At 50.9% G+C, this 18,991-nt stretch overlaps 1 protein-coding gene across 4 annotated transcripts in view; it reads right to left on the bottom strand.

Annotated features, from left to right (window-relative positions):
- AUTS2 (activator of transcription and developmental regulator AUTS2) overlaps positions 1 to 18,991 on the bottom strand; it is a 1,102,591-nt gene that overhangs the window by 133,922 nt on the left and 949,678 nt on the right. The window lies entirely within an intron of this gene.

The following is an 18,991-nucleotide window of genomic DNA, read 5'->3' on the forward strand; positions in this document are numbered from 1 at the left end:
CAGAAATGATTTGATTAGTAATTTCCAGTTTTGAAAAGACCTGGAAAAGTACCAAATGACTATACAGAAGGTGTGATGGAGTTCTTAATTGCTATAACTGCTCTGGGAGACTTGATGATTTGTGACATAGAATGCAGCACAGTACGCGAACGCTAATAACCGTTAATTAAATGCAGCAATGATATACTCTCAAAATGCACATACGAGCTACCATAATTTCTAGATTAAAAGCTGCACTGTCAGAAGCCAAAGGCAAAGAAAGGTGGAGGGAGCAAGAGACATCTCTCTTGCCTCCATGAGCAGGCCCCACGGTCTACCCAGGACGGAGCGGGCAGGAAACACTGTGGGAAGAAAACACACTTGGCTGGAAAATGTGGAACGGCTCCTGAATGAAGCCGGCCCTCTGGAGGGAGAGTTATTAATTCCGAAAGGCTGTTGCTGCACCGGACCATCTGGCGGTGCGTGGAGGGTTCAGTGGCTGATGCGGTTTCCGGTTGGATCCGCCTCGCCCCCCTGTGGCATCTCCCACCTGAACTGTCATCATGCCAGGTCCAAGATGCTGGGAGGGGAGGGGAAAGGGGAACTTGGGAGGTTGTGGCTGCACAGAGTTTCAGGGGCTCTGCTCCTAAGGAGGGAGGGAGGGTGGGAGGGCAGATAGTGGGGCAGGGCGGTGATTCACTCGAAAGCTCATCTGAATGCAAGATGAAAGGAGTCAATCCCCCTCCCTGCGGGTGAACATGCTTGTGAGCCTGAAGGGAGAAAGATGGAGGGAGTGCTACCATTTCCAACTCAATTATCTTCCCAACAGCACCCCGAGGAAGCGGGGACACACTGAGATAGCCAGAGGCAGTTCAAGCACGCCAGTGTAGGCCACAGCCTTACGGCTCTCATTTAGCCATTGCCAAAGCCCCCCGTTTTAGGAAACAGAAGAGGCCTGCCTCCTGGAGAGGTCAAGAAGCCAGGCCCGCAGTGCACAGGGAGTGTGCCCCTGGCTCTGTAACATGCTGGGGTGCTGGGGGGGGGGGGCGCGGGGGGCACATGTTCCCGCAATGAGGAGGCAGGAAAGACTTGTGAACGGAAGAACTGGAGAAAGTTTCGTAGAAGAGGCGGCAACTGAAGCAAATCTTGAATACGTTCTGGTACGTGGATGTGGGGCAAACAAGGAGAAAGGCATCCCGGGGAGGAACCAGCAGAGCAAGTGGGAGAAGTCAGGGCACCTCGGGGGTAAGTGGACGAGGCGGGAGGGGTGGGAGACAGTTCATGGAGAGCCTAGAAGGAGTCAGACGTGGCTGCCTTGCAATAAAGGGGAGTGACCGGGCGGGCAGGGTTCACCAGAGCCCCTGTCTGAAGCTCCCTTTCTTCAGGTACCTGCGCAAATGCTTCCTAAACAGCACCCTCGCCTATGCTCTCAAACTTCCGAGTTTCCTCTTAGCATTTACCACTCCAGCCACCGTACTGTACATTAACGTGCTCACTGCCTGCCCCAGGCTTGCCCACAATGACCTGACCTCGTTCACTGCTGAATCTCAGGCTTTGGAACAACGCGCAGCTGGCGCCCGGTAACTACCTGCTGAACCAGCAGCGGTGGCTGGATGGGAGCAGGGGAGGCAGTTCTGAGGCTGTCCGACCCGCAGTCCAAGCCCAGCAGGAACTGGTACTGAAGGCAAAACTGAGGCTCTGCTCCAGATGAACTGAATCAGAAACTCCGGGTGGTGCCCGGGACCTGTGTTTTTTTGTTTATTTGTTTGCCTTTTCCTTTCTAAAGATTTTTTCATTGATTTTTAGAGAGAGAGGAACAGAGAGACAGAGAAACGATTGGCTACCTCCTGCAAGTCCCCCCCACCCCCCTCCCCCCCGCAAGGGATCGAGCCTGCAACCCAGGTATGGGCCCTAACTGGGAATAGAACCGGCAACCTTTCGGTTCACAGGACATCACAGAACCAACTGCGCCACTCTGGCCAGGGCAGGGACCTGTGTCTTGATAAACTCTCCAGGTGGTTCTGCTGCACTCTTGGGAAGCATGTGATCAGAGGACAGTGGGCACAGGGAGACCAGCTAGCAAGTTCCCACAGAGGCTGTTGTGATGGAAGGAAGGACAGACTGGGCTCAGGTTTTGAGAGGTAAAATACACTGCACTTGGCAAAGGAAGAGTCTGGGGAGATCAGTCGGTTTCTGGCTTTGGTAACTGGCCGAATCGTGAGCATGAGAATACAGGAGCAGACACAGGTGTGGGCAGCGTTGGGGAAAGAGAGAGATCAGAGGTGATAAATTCAATGACTACTTAATAAAAGTTCCTTACATTTCAAAGGCAGTCTAGAGACATTCCCAGGATCCTATCTCAGGGTGTCATTTAAAAACCAGGGAATCAGCAGAGGACAAGGAGGTTGGGAGAGGATGAGTGCAGTTGGTACACTTTTAACATTAGGTGCCCCAGGGACATTCCTGGTGGTGGCGGCGTGTCCTGCGGCCAGGTGGAGAGAAAGAACCATGGGTGTGGGTGGAATCCCATGGTGAGACAGAGTAAAATCTTGAATTACATGGAGGGGAAAAGCCACTGAAGTTGTCAGAGATATGATGGAAATAAAAAGAGAAGAATGTTGCAACGCAAAAAAAATAGAAGGCATCAGCTGGGGTGGTGAAGTTTTACGTTCCCTCCAGCAGGGTCTGAGGAGTGCAGACCACTGAGACCTCTGTGAGGACAGGGCAGCGCCACCACGGGGCAGAGATGCAGTCAGGGCAGGGAAAGGACACCAGCAGCTGAGGGGAAAGAGCAGGAGTGGAGGTGAGAGGACTTCATGTTGGTGGGGACTTGTAAGCACGTTTCTATGCTGAGAGGGAGACGGAGCTTAGAGAGAGAGGAGATCCCTGGGGAGGGAGGATGGGGTGCGGATCAGTGCACAAAGGCTTGAGTTTAGATGGGAGTGATACCTCTTTCACTGAGAAGTGAGGGAAGGACTGTCATCAATAGGAACGCAGGTAAGGGGCCCCGCCAGGTAAGGCTAGACAAAGTGGAGTCTTCAGTGGTGAACACAACATAGTCATGCTCCCTGGAACTCAAATCTGATTGAGACACGGATAAAGATAAATTCAAGACACACTCTGGTAAATGGTACCAAGTTTCATGGGATGAATTAAAGACCTGAAAGTGAAAAATAAAGCTATGAAGCCAATAAAAGAAAATGTAGAATGATATCTGTAGACTAAAGACAGAGAAATATTTCTTAAACTAGACCTCCCAGAACATAAGTGAAAAAATAAGGATATCTTTAAAAGATCACTAACTACAGAGAGTTAATGCATATAAATCAGAAGAAGATATAGTATTTGAGTGTCTAAAAATCACAAATGACCCATAATTAGGCTATACAAAAAAACAAAACAAAAAACTATTGGAACTCAGTAAGAAGTCAGACTCAGAAAAATGGTCAACTCATGACAGTACTTTATACTGTCAAACAGCAAAAACTAGAAACGTGGGTAACAGCAAGTACTGGCAGGAACACCTGGATCTGAGACCCTCATGCACTGCAGACAGGGGCAGCATTCACAGCAATTCTGAAAACCAATGGCAGGAGTCCCTAACATCAACTTGTACTTGCTTTATGACCCAGCAGCATCTCCTGGGATGTATCTCAAAGCAGTGACAGCAGAGTTTTGTAAATGGACACATTTCAAGGACGACTGTGGTCATCATGCTGGGGACCACACACCTCAGATCCTTTACTAGGGGAAAGCATACTCGGCTCCTGGACAGCACTGAGAAGTAACAAACATGTGTACACCCAGCAGCATGGGCTGATCTTAAACATGGAGTGTGGAGTGATAAGAAACAGGACTGAAATTATGGCACATAACCACTTAGGTAAGCTAAACACACCCACAGTTTAGTAACATTACCTATTTGTCAAGGTTACACATCTATCACGTTAGGCTCAGTGTCTGGAGGCGGAAAAAGCAAACTGAAATAAAGGGGAACAATTAAGAGAGGCCTCAGGTAGATCCGGAATGATAGTACACTCTGAATGAAGGAGTATGGTTAATTCAATTACCTTACTCTAATGCTCATATTTATACAGGTGTCCCTCCAAAATGTATACACACTTTGAATAATTAATTCCCATAGGTTAAATCTGAAAGAAAAGAAGCATCAACTGAACTATCAGAAAAAAAGTGTGTATATATTTTTGCGGGGGGGACACTCTATATTTATTTATAAAGTAATAAAAACAGGTTTATGGAAGAGACGCATTTCAAGCAGGTGTCTGCTATGTCTTCCTGAGGTGGTGGGGTTCGTGTTGTGTCTTCAGTTTATGGAGGTAACAGGCGTGACCTGGTAAGGGACCTGGCGTGAATGGCGACGGGGAAGCAGAGGATCTGACTGGAAATACGGAATGGGCTAGGGCCACTGGAGCCGAGAGCAATGGAAGGTGAGGCCCTTCCTTACCCGAGGGAGGGAGATAAACCATCAATCATAGGGGACTTTGGGTGGTCAGCCGGGACCGAGGAAGGATGCACCACGTTGGCTGCAGCCTGGGAGGGGGAGGCAGGCAGCCAGGCAGGCAGGTCCAGCAGGAGCAGGGCAGGAAGTGACCGTGGCTCGGGATCCAGCAGCGGGAGCTGAGCCTGCGGGGCCTGCCTGGTGGGCACCTACAAAACTCCGAGGTAGCCGTGCTGCGCCCACATCAGAGCTTAGTGAGGACTTTCTCCAAACACAAATTGCCATTGTGGCCGTGGAGAAGTGTTTTACTGTTCCAGGCCCACATCCTAGCCCGGGGAACCAAGCCTTCTTTCAACCCCCACCCACAGCCGCTCCGGTGTCAATGAAAGCCTCTGTGTCCCAGCTGGTTGGTTGTCTGCCCCTCGTGCACATACTCGCGCGCACACAGAGTTAGTTCTGTACTGATCAGAGAAGTGCACAGTGTTTCCGTCTAGTGCATCATGGGATTTCAGCGCCCACTTCCAATTTCTGGTAGGTAAGCCCGTCAGTGCCCCTACCTTAGGCAGGCTGTGTGTGTGTGTGTGTGGTTTTTTCTCTTGTGAGTTTATTTTCCAGAGGTTGGTTTAGCGTATTCTAAAGGATTCAAGTGTTGGGGCTCTTGCCTTTTCCCTTGAGGGAATTATGACTGCTAGGAAAAATTTCCTGTCTCATCCGAAGCTGTCTTCCGACCATCCGGGCCACCATCAGCCATTTATTTTTCTTACAGGCACCAAGAAAAATGTTTTAAAGTATATTTTCTAAAGAGATGAATGTCATGAGACATATACATCCATGTACAATTTATCTCACAGCTTCCCCAGAAAAGAGACCACGACGCTCCCCGGGCCCCCAAAGCCCTCCCGTGGGGCTGTCTGCTCCAAGTCAGAGTCTAAACATCTTTCTTCCCTTCTTTTGGGCCTGGCAGCCTCACTCTCTGTAAAAAGGCCCAGCCAGCAGGACAAAAGGGGACGTGCTTCATGTTTTCAAGTTTTGCTCTAAGACACCAGGAAACCCCTCAGAAGAGCCCAGGGAGACCCCGAAACGGCTGCCGCAGGTCACCGCACAGACAGCGCGAATTCAGTTCGCAGGCCCCTGGGGCAGTGGTCGGCAAACTCATTACTCAACAGAGCCAAATACCAACAGTACAACGATTGAAATTTCTTTTGAGAGCCAAATTTTTTAAACTTAAACTTCTTCTAACGCCACTTCTTCAAAATAGACTCGCCCAGGCCGTGGTATTTTGTGGAAGAGCCACACTCAAGGGCCAAAGAGCCGCATGTGGCTCGCGAGCCGCAGTTTGCCGACCACGGCCCTAGGAGAGGCTGAGGAGGCTTCCTGCCCTTCCTGTTGCCAACAGGGAAACTGAGGCAGGCACCTGCAAGGCCACACTCAGTGCTGCCGAGACTGACCTGATGGCCCGTCTGCAAAGCCCGCCCGGGGATGGCCGACTCCACATTCCCCTGGAGCAGGCCTTAGAGGGAGAGGGCGGGGCGTCAGTCCTCCGGGGTGGGCGCTTTGGCCCCCACTCAGAAGCAATTACATAGCCCCGTCTTGACGCAGGGAAGAGGGTATTTCATTTGCTTTTATCTGAAACACGAGATCTTTTTTTTATTTTCTTTCCCCTAGCGAAGGGCTATAAAAGAAACAAGAATTTTGGTGGTGGTGGCGGCGGCATGGAGTGGTAGTTGGGGAGACGCATGGAAAATTATACTTTGACATATATTATGCGCTTAATCTTTTGTGGCAACTTTTTTACATTTGTAAGAGTTATGGATTTTAAAAGTCAGGGCTAAGATGGCTTAATGAGCATTCGCCCCCCTGGAAGGAGAAGGAGGGCTGATGTGTGTTAGTCAGCTGTTAGCTTTATTGCCTCTCCTCTGTACTAAAAGTGACAAGTTGAACACATTATAGAGAGCTCAGATGTGTTATGCAGATGAAGCCTGCAGCAATATCTGCCTGCTCTCTATTATTTATGATGTCTATATAATACAATGGACTGAGATTTAAGCCATTGTGATGCAGTTTGTTTTCCAGGGTGCTAAAGTACAGAACATTTTACAGAGAATTGCATCTCTGTTACATATTAATCAAATCCATCTTACATGCAGCTCTTACACTGTAAACTAAAGGGAAAAAAAGATTAAAGCGCTTGGCTTTTCCTCAGCTGTCAAGGACTGGCAATAAAATAATAATAAGGGCTTCTAAATAATGTGTGTGTGACAGGCCCGGGCTCGCTCGCACAGTCCTTTATGGAGGTTAACTACAAAATAAGTTCCAGTGAGTGATCGGGAACAGGCGTGTGTGTAATACTGTAATGCCAACGACGACATAATTCTTGAAAAGTTCATTTGCAGAAAATTCTCTGACTTGATGAGGCAAAGTTTGGCCTCCTGAATCATTCTGCCACGGTGTGCGGCATTTGCAGAGTTGTTCTGAAGTTTACAATCCTCGCACTTTTGAACTTGCTTCAGCTGCAATCCATTAAAAACGGAAAGCTCCAGTCCCGGGTACCCAGCAGGGCTGACTGCTCGGAAGTCATGGGAATGTGGTTTTACGACGGGGTACGGACAAAGGCTGCAGAGGTCTGTGGTCTGGGCAGGATCAGGGGGATTATTCTGATTTAAAAAAAAAATATTTTTATTGACTTCAGAGAGAGGAAGGAAGAGGGAGGGAGAACTAGAAACATCAGTGATGTGAGCGAACCATTGATCGGCTGCCTCCTGCACGCCCCCTACTGGGGATCGAGCCCACAACCTGGGCACGTGCCCTGACCAGGAATGGAACCGTGACTTCTGGTTCATCGGTGGATGCTCAACCACTGAACCACACCGCAGTGCATTCTGATTTTTAACAAGAGGGCAATGGAGACTCATTGTTACTTCAGGTTTGGGGAGGAAGATGGTGGATCTTGGTGAAGAAAATCTGGCTTCTCGGCAAGTTCTTAAGGTGGCTCCCCAGTCCCTTCATCCAGGAAATCACTACAAGGCAACTCATGAGACCTCTGTGCCTGTATTTTTAACTCTACGGACTCTCAAAAAAAAAAAAAAAGCAGGTTATAAGTGTCATTGCTGCTTCTCATTCTTTCCCTTATGAATGGAAAACGCCTGCATGCCAACCTGGGCCCAACTCACTTCCAGCTCAAGGAAATTTCTGATGGGAGGAGGGGAGGGAAATCGCACTTGGAAGCACTCACTCCGTCTGCCAGGGAGTTAACAAAGGGCCTGGATTGGCTCCTTTGTAGAAATCAGCACATACAACACAATGGTTTCCGATTCTGCCTTTCTGCCCAAAAGCTCAAAGTGTAAAAATTTACATTATCATCCCCCTGCCCACTATCTATATAAACCAACCCCAAGGACCCCACTGAGGGAAATCGCTTAGCCTCCTGGGGTCTGCCTTTCTCCCTCTAATGTAGGAGGGACAGGCCCACTTCCTCCCCGTCCTCAGGCCTCTCGAGGAGGAGGTCAGCACTGGGGGGCATTATCTTTCTCCGGTTCCCTGTGTCCTTCGCTTTTTCTCAAATGCACACCTGTTATTGAATTTTTAAAATGGCACTGACTGCTACTTTTAAAATACTTACTTCAGTTCATAAATTTAATAAGCATTTATTGAGTGCCAAAGCTGTGCCACTTAGTTCTTATGTGTGTCTGAACTTGCGGCGACTTTCCTGATTGGTGGTATAGGTGCCATGCACAGTGGTTTTCAATCTTACCAACACGTTACAAATATCCAGGGCACTTTTAAGGAAACATCACTGGCCAAGCCCACCCGCAGACAAGAGGACTCAGAAGCTCAGCAGTTCTGAAAGCTCTGGTGGCAACAGCACAGCCAGGGCTGAGAACCCGCACAAAGCATGATGGTTAAGAACAGACTCCCAGAGACACGTCACAGCCACTGTGGAATGAGGCTGAGCTGGATGAGATGTCCAGCTCGGCCAAGTTATTTAGACGCTAAGCCTCAGCTTTCTCTTGCGAAACTGGGATAATCACAGAATAACATGATACACAGGAGTCACTTACTGCTGCCTGCAAGATAGTAGGTGCTCAATGGATACACAGAAGCTATCATTTCTTCCTCTGAACATCCTGCAAATTGAAAACAATGACCCACTGGCATATCATCATCCGCTCCTGGAAGTCTTTCCTAGCCCTAACCTTGGGCCACCTTGTTTATGAAACACTGTCCATTAACACTGTACCTTTAGAGGCATCAATTTAACGTTTTCCCCACAGAAACCACGGAGAGGACGTAGGATTATTATCACCGCAGAGACGAGGAAACTGGTCCCAGGGTGCAGTGCTTCTGCAAGGTCCCACGGAGGTAAATGAGAGGAGGACTTGAACCCAGATCTCTGCCTACAACCCCCACCTCACACGCTGACAGAATTAACTACACTGTCTTCACGGCTTAGATCAGTGGTTCTTAAAGAGCATCACCTGGAGGGGGCACAATCTCTAACCACGCCCCAGGCTCAGAGTGTCTCTCTCAGGAGGTCTGGGGTGAGGCCCGACCATCTGCATTTCCAACACGTTCCCAGGCGATGTCCACGCTGCTGGTGTGGGACCACACTTTGGCGGCGTACTGCCCTAGAGTTTGTGAAGGGAGGCAGCGCTGCTGTCAAACCCCTGCCTGGGCCACCGCCTCGCCCTCCCCTCTCCGCGCTGCTGCCGCCTACTAGCCCGGGTCCTCAAGAGTTTGAGTCTGAAACCTGCGGGGCCGTGAGGGACCTAAGTCTGCTTGGCCGAACCACTCCTTCCTCCAGAGCTGCCCATCCCCTGGCACGATCCCTGCTCCAGAGGCAAACACGGGCCTGGGCAGCACGGCCGGGGCCTCTCTGCCTCTGGATGGCACTTCCAGTCTCACTGGTGAGAGTGCCCGGGCGCTCCGCATTCAACTTCCCTCCTCAGAAGTCTTTCCCAGCCCTTTCCTTGGACCGAGAGTCACCTGAGAGCGTGGACAGGTCCCTCTGTCCTTAGTCATTTCAGCAGGGAGAGTACAGTCTGCCGATACTGGAAGGACACAGTTCACCTTCCCATGGGATTCGGGAGCATTCCGAGCAGGAGTCCTCTGGGAGAGCCCGAGAGTTCAGTACCGCTCCTCTCATCTCGCTCCTCCCGCCCCCCACCTTACCCCTTCTCCTCCCCCGATGCTCAGGGATGGATGTGTGCACGCATAGGGCTCACCTCTACCCTTTTCCTGCTTTCAAAGCCCCAGCCCTGGACACTCCAGGGAGGAGAATGACACCGCCAGGAGCTTCTAAGGCCTACTTCCTCTCCCGCTCTGTGGGCGCCTTGCTGAATGGGCTCTGGGAGAGCGTAGGAGCCCGGTCCTTCAGGTCCTGAGATGATTCCCTTGAAGGCCTGGGATGCAGAGTGGGGAGGGGGCTGTCCCCTCACCACGGTCCTGACGGCATTAAGAGCTGACCTACATCCTCTAACAGGCGCACATTTCCTAAGAAGCTCGGTCTCCATGAAGCCCTCTGCCTTACAGTGTCCAGAAAACATTGCTAGGAGCCAAGAAGAGAAGTCACACAGTTGGGTGGACCCATGGAAGAAGCACTCAGCTGTCAGATCCCTGGAGAGGGCCCATGTCCTTGAGGTGCAGACGTGACAGGAGCTCAGGCCAGCTGTCCTGTCGGGCAAGGCCTGGCTAGCACACACAGAAGTGATCTCCAATATGGCAGGGAAGACACCAAAGCTCTATTCATTTGGGGGGGTGGGGGAGTGGGGTTCATAAGGTACTCAATAGCCTGCATCTCAGAATCACACCCTTTTAGAGCAGGATGAGACCACAGAGGTGACCAACTCCTAACTCCCCCTTTACAGGTGGTGGAGGGAGCGGTGTGAGGCTGTTACTCAGTAGTAGAGCAGCAACCTGGTGCCAGTGGGCCAACTCGAAGCCACAGCACTACACTGCCCCAAACCGGAAATGTCTGGAAAGCAAACAGAGTTTCTGTAATGTGCAGTTCATAGTCTGTGTCCATATGCATTTATCTCCTTGTCCTGTAACTGCTTTGGGAGAAGGCTGCACCCACTCCCATTTCACAGATGAGGAAGCCACGGGCTCTGATAAGTGAAGTGGTTGGCTGGGGTCACCAAGTTGAATGAGGTGAGATGCTGAAGAACGTGGGCTTAACCCCAGCCAATCCTCGCCTGGTGCTCTTTCCTCTCTTTGTGGTTCCCCCACTGACATTGGGGCAGGAATGACCACAGTGTGGACAGAATGACACACTGGATGACAATGGTGATGTGGACGGGCCAACAGTTAGCTCTGGAATGCTCACTCTACAGTCACAGGACCCCCAGGGGTCCTGCCTGTGCAGCTTAAATGCAAAGGTTTCCCTCAAGCACCTAATGTCAGCACCAAAGCTGGGCTCACCACGCAGGTGAGGGACAGGAGGCGAGTCTGTGGAGCGTGGAATGCACGGGACATGCAGCACTCGGTATCCATCGTCCACTCAGTGGCCCCGGGGAGCCCGTTATCTCAGGCACCTCGTGCTGGCCGTGCCCTCCGCCCGGAGTGCTCTGCGGGGCGCACGCCCTCACCTCCTTGGAGTCCTGCCTCACGTGTCCCCGTCTCTGCGGGGTCCACCTTTCATCTCCCGTTTCAAACGCAGCAGCCTTCCCACCCTGTGCTCCCCAACCCCCTCACCAGCCGCCTAACACACTACATTGTTATCTCTCTCTCATTACCAGAAGGTGGGCTCCGTGAAGGTAGGAACCGTTGGCTGTTTTCACTGATGACAAGCCTGGTAACCAGAATAATCCTAGCGTACAGCAGACACTTAACAAATATTTTCCCCCATATGTTTTACCTTGAAAAAACCCTCAAACCTACAGAAAAAATATAAAAAATGTAGTGAACACCCATCACCTTCACCTAGATTCAATAATGATTAATATTTTGCCACATTTGCTTTATCTCTGTGTGTCTGTCCTTATGCATTTACACACACAGACATATTTCTTTTTGGTTAACCCTTTTAAAATTAAGTAAAGCAAGTATTTCCCAAGGATAAGAACACTATCACACTCAGAGATTTCAATTGATACATTATCCGATATACAGTCCACATTCAAATTTTCCCAATTGTCCCCAAAACATCCTTTCAGATAAGTTTTTTAAAATTGTAGATGTAGGGCCCAGTCAGGAATTAGGGATTGCACTTGTTCCCACGGCTCGTCTCTTTAGCGGCCTTTGACCCAGAGTGCGATCAGACCCACGTCTGCAGAATGGATGGTGGGAGACAGCCACACTGTGACGGAACCCTCCCGAGATCCGTGAGCAGAACCCGTGGGGGAGCGGGGGGATCCTCACCCTGAATTTTCTCTGCACCTCCTCTTCTCCATTAGGTCCCCCCAACACATTCACACAGAATATTTCGCTGTCTGCCCCCCACAGAGGTCCCCAGTTTTCTTGCCCACCCCCCCTTCATGGGGGAAGGAGGCTGCTCCTGCAGCCCTCGCCCCACGCGGCCGCCCTTTCCCTCCAAGAGGGCTTTGCTTTCTCGAGGTGCAGGGCTTTCTCCGCTGCTCTCGGCTCACATTTTTAAAAACGCAGAGAGAGCCAAATGTGTGGCCTGGCTGGTGAAACCATAAAGGACCAGCTTGAAACTGCCTGCAGGGCGGGGGGCCGATGGCTGCCGGCAGGAAACGTGTCTGGGTCACCAGCAGGGCTGTGCGTCCTCGCGAGCCCACAGAAGGCTGTTTTCTCCATAAGAGCCAACGTTGCATGGCTATTATGATGCCATTAATGGCATGAGCTGTGGGATGCCCAAAACACAGAAAAACTATGCTTGGGGAGAGGGCAGCAGGAAGAACCCAGGAGAGACATAAAAGAGGCAATAGGATTTAGAGAGCACTCTTAGGGGGGGAGGTGATGGATGGAACGGAGGGGGGTGAAGGGAGGGGGAACCCGTGTGCGTGGGCAGGAGGACAAGCTGGAGATGGGAGCGGGGGCCGCAGGGAGGGTGACTCGGTGGGCGGCAGACAGCAGGCCCAGGCCAGGCCAGAGGAGAGAGCAGGAAGGGTTCAAGGAGGTCAGAGAGCAGACTCAGGAAATCAGGAAGCCCATCACCGCTGGGGCTCAGGGTGAATGAGCAAAGGCAAAGGGGTTTAATTAGAAACCAGCAGGGCTCCCCTTCTTTCTCCTTTGTGAATCTGGGGCCGGGGTTATGAACCAAGCGGAAACCCTACCCCTGGCTGCCCCTCCCTGAGGCCTCCTTCCTGCCCGCTGCTGCTCTCAGCACCACCCTGACAATGGATGCTCTCGAACCTTGAAGTATGGCCATACATTCTGAATCACGTCTACCTAGCAACTCCTCCCTCCCTCCCCCGCCCCCTCCCAGTATCACTGGGGCCTGGAGTTGGCCACAACCTCTGCTGTGGATACTGACCATCTAATTCGTCTCCCAGGGGCTCTAAATCCAACCTCCTCTGACCTGCCAGCAGGAGCGATGACCTCACATTTGTCCTGCTTATCACTGGTAATAACCATTAGGGACAATGGCAGGCGCTCACACCTGCTGCCCGCTAGGACGGCAGACCGGGTCTCCACAGGAGGCCAGAGATGCAAATCTCCTTGTCCTTTTCATCACGGGGTCACTCCCAGGCACTCTCCCGCATGGACACCACCCGAGGGATGCCGGGAGAATTAAACCAAAGAGAGCGTGCCCTGTCCCCGCCCCCAGCAAGTCAGCAAACACCGGTCCGGGGTTTGTGAGATGCTGTCCAGCCGCAGTGCGGAGGCCAGGACTCAGGACACGGGCCTGCGTGGTGTGGCGCTGACTGTAATTCTCCGCACAACCATTCCTTTGCAAGGAGTGATTTCCTGCAGCACGGGCATGTCCTGGCTGCCCTCCTTGTCCCTGAAATAGTGCCATGAACACCTGGGACGGGACCCGTGGAACTGGGGTCACTGCAGGCACACATCCCAGCTCCGTGACCACCTTCCTGACCCCTTCCCCTCCCCACCCCTGACAGACCACTGAGGGTCTCGAGTCCCCCAACCTGCAGCCCCCACTTCGGCTCTTCCTCCGGAGTCAGACCCTTCCCACAGGGACCCCGCGCCACAGGCGCCCCCCGCCCCCCCCCCCCCCCCCGCACCCCCTTCCTCGGGGAGCAGTGGGTGCGTGGCCGGCCCCGCCCTTGCATTCTTTCTGAGTGGAGCCAGCAGCCCGAGCCGCCAGCAGCACGCCAGGCCCCAGCCCTGCTGTAAAGTATTAACTCATACTGAACACAGTTTGTCTCCCAGGACCCTCTTGGCCCCTTCGTCATCCTGTGCTGACATTTTAATCGTGCTTTTGTGGGAGCTGGCTGGCAGTTTGTCATCAGGAATGGCGCGGCGAGGGGCCAGAGCGGGTTGCTGGCTGTGGCTGCTGCTGAGGGAAGCAGCCCATTCTGACAGACTGAGCAATAATCTGAACTTACTGCGCCGAGCCTGTGGGACACCAGCCGGGCCGCTTTATCTTCTTCATTAAAGTGCGCTCAAAAAAAAAATCCATTTTCCTTTAAAGTCTCAGGAACAGATGGAGTAAAATTAATTGTGCCATTAAGTCCCGATAGACAATACCAGAGTGGTTTTCTTTCAACTGTGCATGTGTGTTACAAAGTGCTCTTCGTAAAAGGCAATTACTGCAACATTTGCCATAAAATAAAGGTTGCTTTAATGGGCAATAAACACAGGCTTCAAATTTTGTATGAAATGGGTCTCCAAAGGGCGCTGTTAGAGGCAGCTCAAAGGCACGACTGACTTTAGTATTTGTGCTCCGGCTCCAGCTCAGCCAGTTCCGAGAACAATGATTCCCCACCCCTGGCTGTATTCTGATGGAATTATGTCTGTGATGTGCACTCGCTGCATGGGCTCTCCAGCCAGATTGTTCTGGTCAGCAAGTGGCAGGAGAGAGAGAGAGAGAGAGAGAGAGAGAGAGAGAGAGAGAGAGAGAGAGAGAGAGAGAGACGAGTTCACTAGGTGTCCTGGGCAGTGCCCACTGCCTGAGGAAGGAGCCAGTTAAAGTGACAGGCCCAGTTCATGGTGGTAGTGGTGGTGGTGGGGGGGGGGACACTATTTATTTGTTTTGTGTTTCAGAGGTCTGGTGAGGGTTTCTAGTTGATTCCTGGAAGTTGGGCTCAGCGAGAAATCTATATTTATGTATATTTAGAGCCCTTTAGGACAGAGATTTGGCAAAGGGGAAAAATAGGTTGTGCTTTACAGCTCAGACGAAAACGATGATGAAAGTCTTAGGCAGACGGATGGGCAGGCGCTGCTGCCGGAGCCCAGCTTCCCGCCCTCTGAGGACCTCGTACAACACTGTGTAAGGGAGCCCAGGGAGCAGGGGGAATGCAAATCTCTAACGGCACAAGTGGAGGCCAGTCTTCTGAACCCCTGCTCCTTTCCTGTGCAAACCCCACATATAAATATTCCCTCTTATGGATCCAAGCGGCACAGACCTGGTTAGATGGGGGGGAACTACTGCACAGAGCAGAAATTCATTTCACTCCACTATATTTCTACATTCCAGTAATTACAAAGTTAGCATGACATATAAATGATCCATTAATTGAAATATGGACTGCATCAACTCCAATATTTATGGTATAAATCCATATTTCATTAAACAAATCCAATAAGCAAATATATCAAGGAGAACATGAGCGCATTCCTAAGTATGAGAGGAGGAACTGAAAGGACCTCTTTCTGTCCAAAATATAGCACTGCAGCTTAAAGAACCCATAGCAGACCTCTGGAACTCAGTGGGGCTGGTGAGACAGAGAAGCTGATGGGGGAGAAAATTAACTTCAAGTAGATCGAGGGTCAGCTCCTATGACCAGGAAGGCACAGCACCCTGGGAGCCCACGGGCCCCCCGCTGCTGTGATGCGACAGGCAGGCTTTGGCCGTGCCCAGGACGGCGGGGCAGGCTTTTAGCTGTGTTGTAAGAGGGGTTGGTTAGCACTGAGCCATCCTTGCTGCCACCTGGCCTCTTCCTTCTCAAGGAGTTTGGGCTCAAATAGCGGAGGACTGAGGTGAGTGGAAGCACAGCATACTGGACGGCCTCAGGACACACCTGAACCCGCGCTGGGACTCAGCACCTGCTAAGTGCACCCTCTGCGAGGGGTCCCACAGGCCCTTCCTGGTGCCCACTGCAATGGCCACCTGTCCTCCCTCTGGGTCCCCCAGGTCAAGCGAAGGCCACAATTTTTCTGGGGATGGTCTCCAGACTCCTCCTGCTCCGTCCATGCCATTCATCCTGATGATCCAGCCTCCTGTCTCCACCTTCTCTGTCCCTATTTTAATTCAGACCCCATCTTCTCCTCTGGATCCTACCTGGTCTTCCTGCTCCAGCCATGACCTCCTCAGTTCATTCACCAAGTGGCTACAGTAAGAGTTTTCATACACCTGATTATTAGGTTTTATTTTTATTATTTTTTTGGGGGGGAGGGATTATTACGAGTATACTCTTTCATTTTCAAAGTATCCCAGTTTGGATGGCACCTTATAATCCTAGTTAAAACCCACAGTACTCCCCCTCTTACTTCCTGTTAATGTCAGGAAAACTCTAAGGTCCTTAAGCTTCACATCCAAGGTTTTGTAGGACTCCAAGCTTATATACCTGGGGCCCTATTTAAGGGAAAGAATATAAAATTATTATAAAAATTTACCTTAAATATATTTTCACCAATTAAAAAAAAGAACAAACCCCCAACATTTGGCCATAGAAGATTGATGGAGCCCCGGGAGGGGCAGTGAGGGCCCTAGAGCTTAAGCAACAGCCTCATGGTAAACCTGCCCCAACATGGCGTACAGGTGAGCTGTCTGAGACCTGGCCTTGGCCTAACTCATCAGGCTCCCTCTCGACACCGCCACACCCAACCCCCAATGCACTGCTTTGCCACATCCCTGCCCTGTGCTTCAGCCACAACCTCATATAGTTAGATCAGTGTGCTGCCTTCTCGCCCACCTCCACACCGTGCACATGCTCCCCCACCGGCCAGGCGAGGGACAGGGCAATGTCTGGGCAAACGTCTAGGCAACTCATTCTAACATCTCTCCAGGAGGACAGACCCCAGGCAGCGGCCAGGACCCTTCCTCTGAAGCTCCCACGACATCCTGGCCCCTTCATCTCAGCCTTGACCGCACAGCACAGCACAGAAATAAATAGTCTTTCCCTCCACTGAGTACATTGCAAATGCTAAATACATGTCAGATGAACCCATAAGCAAATCTGAGATCAAAGCATCCCTTTATCCAGTGCCACGCGGGATCCCTGCTAAGGCTAGACACCGGCTGGGTGCTCTGTAGGATGGAATGGGAAGTGAAAGGAACTTGAGCCAGTCCTGTACCAAAAACTCAAATTCCGTTCTCTCGAACCAGGGCAATTACCAAACTAGGTTATATTATTTTTTAAATATATTTTTATTGACTTCAGAGAGGAAGGGAGAGGGGGAGAGAGATAGAAACATCAATGATGAGAATCATTGGTAGGCTTCCTCATGCATGCCCCACACTGGGGATCAAGCCTACAACCTGGTTTTGTGCCCTGACCAGGAATTGAACTGTGATTTCCTGGTTCATAGGTTGATGCTCAACCACTGAGCCATGATGGGTGGGCAAGCTAGGGTAAATTATGACTAAATGTTGGCAGGGATGGAATACAGAACTGGTACTGATTAATACCCGAAGACTAGGTTGATAGATCTCAATTATATTTGCACATTAAAAACATTGCAGGTATTAGAGAATGTATTTCATTGCCTGGTACCTAGCTCCAGAAATTACTTTTTTTCCTGCAAAGGCATCTAGACATCAATACTTTCAAAAAGCTCCACAGAGGATTCTCGAGTTGTAAAACAATGACCTACCCACGCCAATATCAACTTAAAAGCACCATTCAAATATTTTGATTCCCATTTGAATATGGTCACAGTCACCAACCTATATACAGCCACAACTGTACATGCGCCATCTCTGTCACTCGCTTCTGACGAGTGAGCACCTGTTAGATGTCTGTGGAGAGACGACCCGTCGGCACTGCCCACCATCTCTCTCACTGGTTCAGTCAACAAGCCCTTCCTGAGTGTTTGATGCAGAAGACTCACTGGAAATACACAAAAGAAAGACTTGGCCCTAATCCCCAAGGAGCTTACAGTATTTTAGGTCAAATTACAATGAAAGCTGATAGCAAAGCAGGTTCGCAAGCCCGCAGCTCGTCCAGTGCCACGTGAGTGCTAGCGATGGTGCCCCAGGAGGTGCGATGACGTCCCTCCATAGCACAGCTGTGACCATCTGTGAAGTCCAAGGTGCTGGATTCATGGAGGCAACTGCAGCTCCCACAGCTGACGGTCAGGAAACAGCTCTAAAGTCAAACTGGATACTCACTCATTCCTTCCTTCTCTTTACTGCAATAACTACGTATCTAACATACTACTCGAAACATACGATGGTGGGTTTCAGATATACAGGAGTGCAGAAGACGAAGGTGACCCCTAGCCCGACGAATGTGGCACAGAGATCTCTGTCCCAAGAGCACAAGAGGTGACGTGCTCCACTCTCAGCAAACCAACCTGCTGGCTTCAGGGCGGAGCGTCCGCACAGCCTTGGCAGGCAGCTGGTGCGCCGGGGAGAGCGCGGGATTACCCTCCTGCACAGAGTTCTCGCACTGGCAGAGAAATAACCAGTGGGGACTGACTCAGTGCCATGCGCAGATGGGGCTTAATGAATGTGGTGATGATAATGATGATAATTATTCAAACTCGTTCCTCTCTCTCCACCCCAGGGAGGCCAGTGCTGCCTTTTGTCATCTGACTACATCTGAGAAGTGACCCTCCTGCCTCAGTTTGTTCTGTAATGCCGTCCCACGCATGCGGTAGTGTTTCCCCGCCGTTACATCACTCAAACCAGCATATGCTCAGCAGCGTGCCAGATACTCGGGAGGGTACGAAAGAAAAATGAGATTGTCAGGAGGTGCCGGGCCAGCCTGACAGTGATGCCAGGGCCAGGGGGTGGGGCTGGCACAGGGAATACCTCCAAACAGGAACTATCAGGGGTGAGGAGCAGATGATAAGTAGTTTGTATTCCTTTTCTACACCTTACCTCTTTCAGAAAAGAATTCAAGGAGACTTAAAATAAAATAGACAGACACACATAATAAAGTTAAAGAAGAAAGAGCAAAAAAAATAAAAATAAAAATAGTACAATGGGGGCTAGTAAAATCAATATGACCGAGCGCTGGATTTGGCTCTGGCGTTTCGAGGAGATGGGCAAGAGGGAAAGCAGGGCCCCGCAGTCTGCATTCCCGGGGGGAAAGGCCCACAACCCCCCTGCGAGCAATGTGATACCTCACATGGATGGCCCCATCTTCAGCAGCGAAGGATTTTCACAGCACATGCGAGTCATCTTCATATTGGTTTTTAAATTATCAATAAACCCAAGGAATGAACATTACAGTGTGGTCTATCAATGATAATTCAATTGAGGAAGGTAAGCTAATGCCCTTCAAGTATGTGGGTTCCTGGTGA

The sequence above is a fragment of the Cnephaeus nilssonii genome, assembly GCF_951640355.1.
Source record: "Cnephaeus nilssonii genome assembly, chromosome: 2".
NCBI classification, from domain to species: Eukaryota; Metazoa; Chordata; class Mammalia; order Chiroptera; family Vespertilionidae; genus Cnephaeus; species Cnephaeus nilssonii.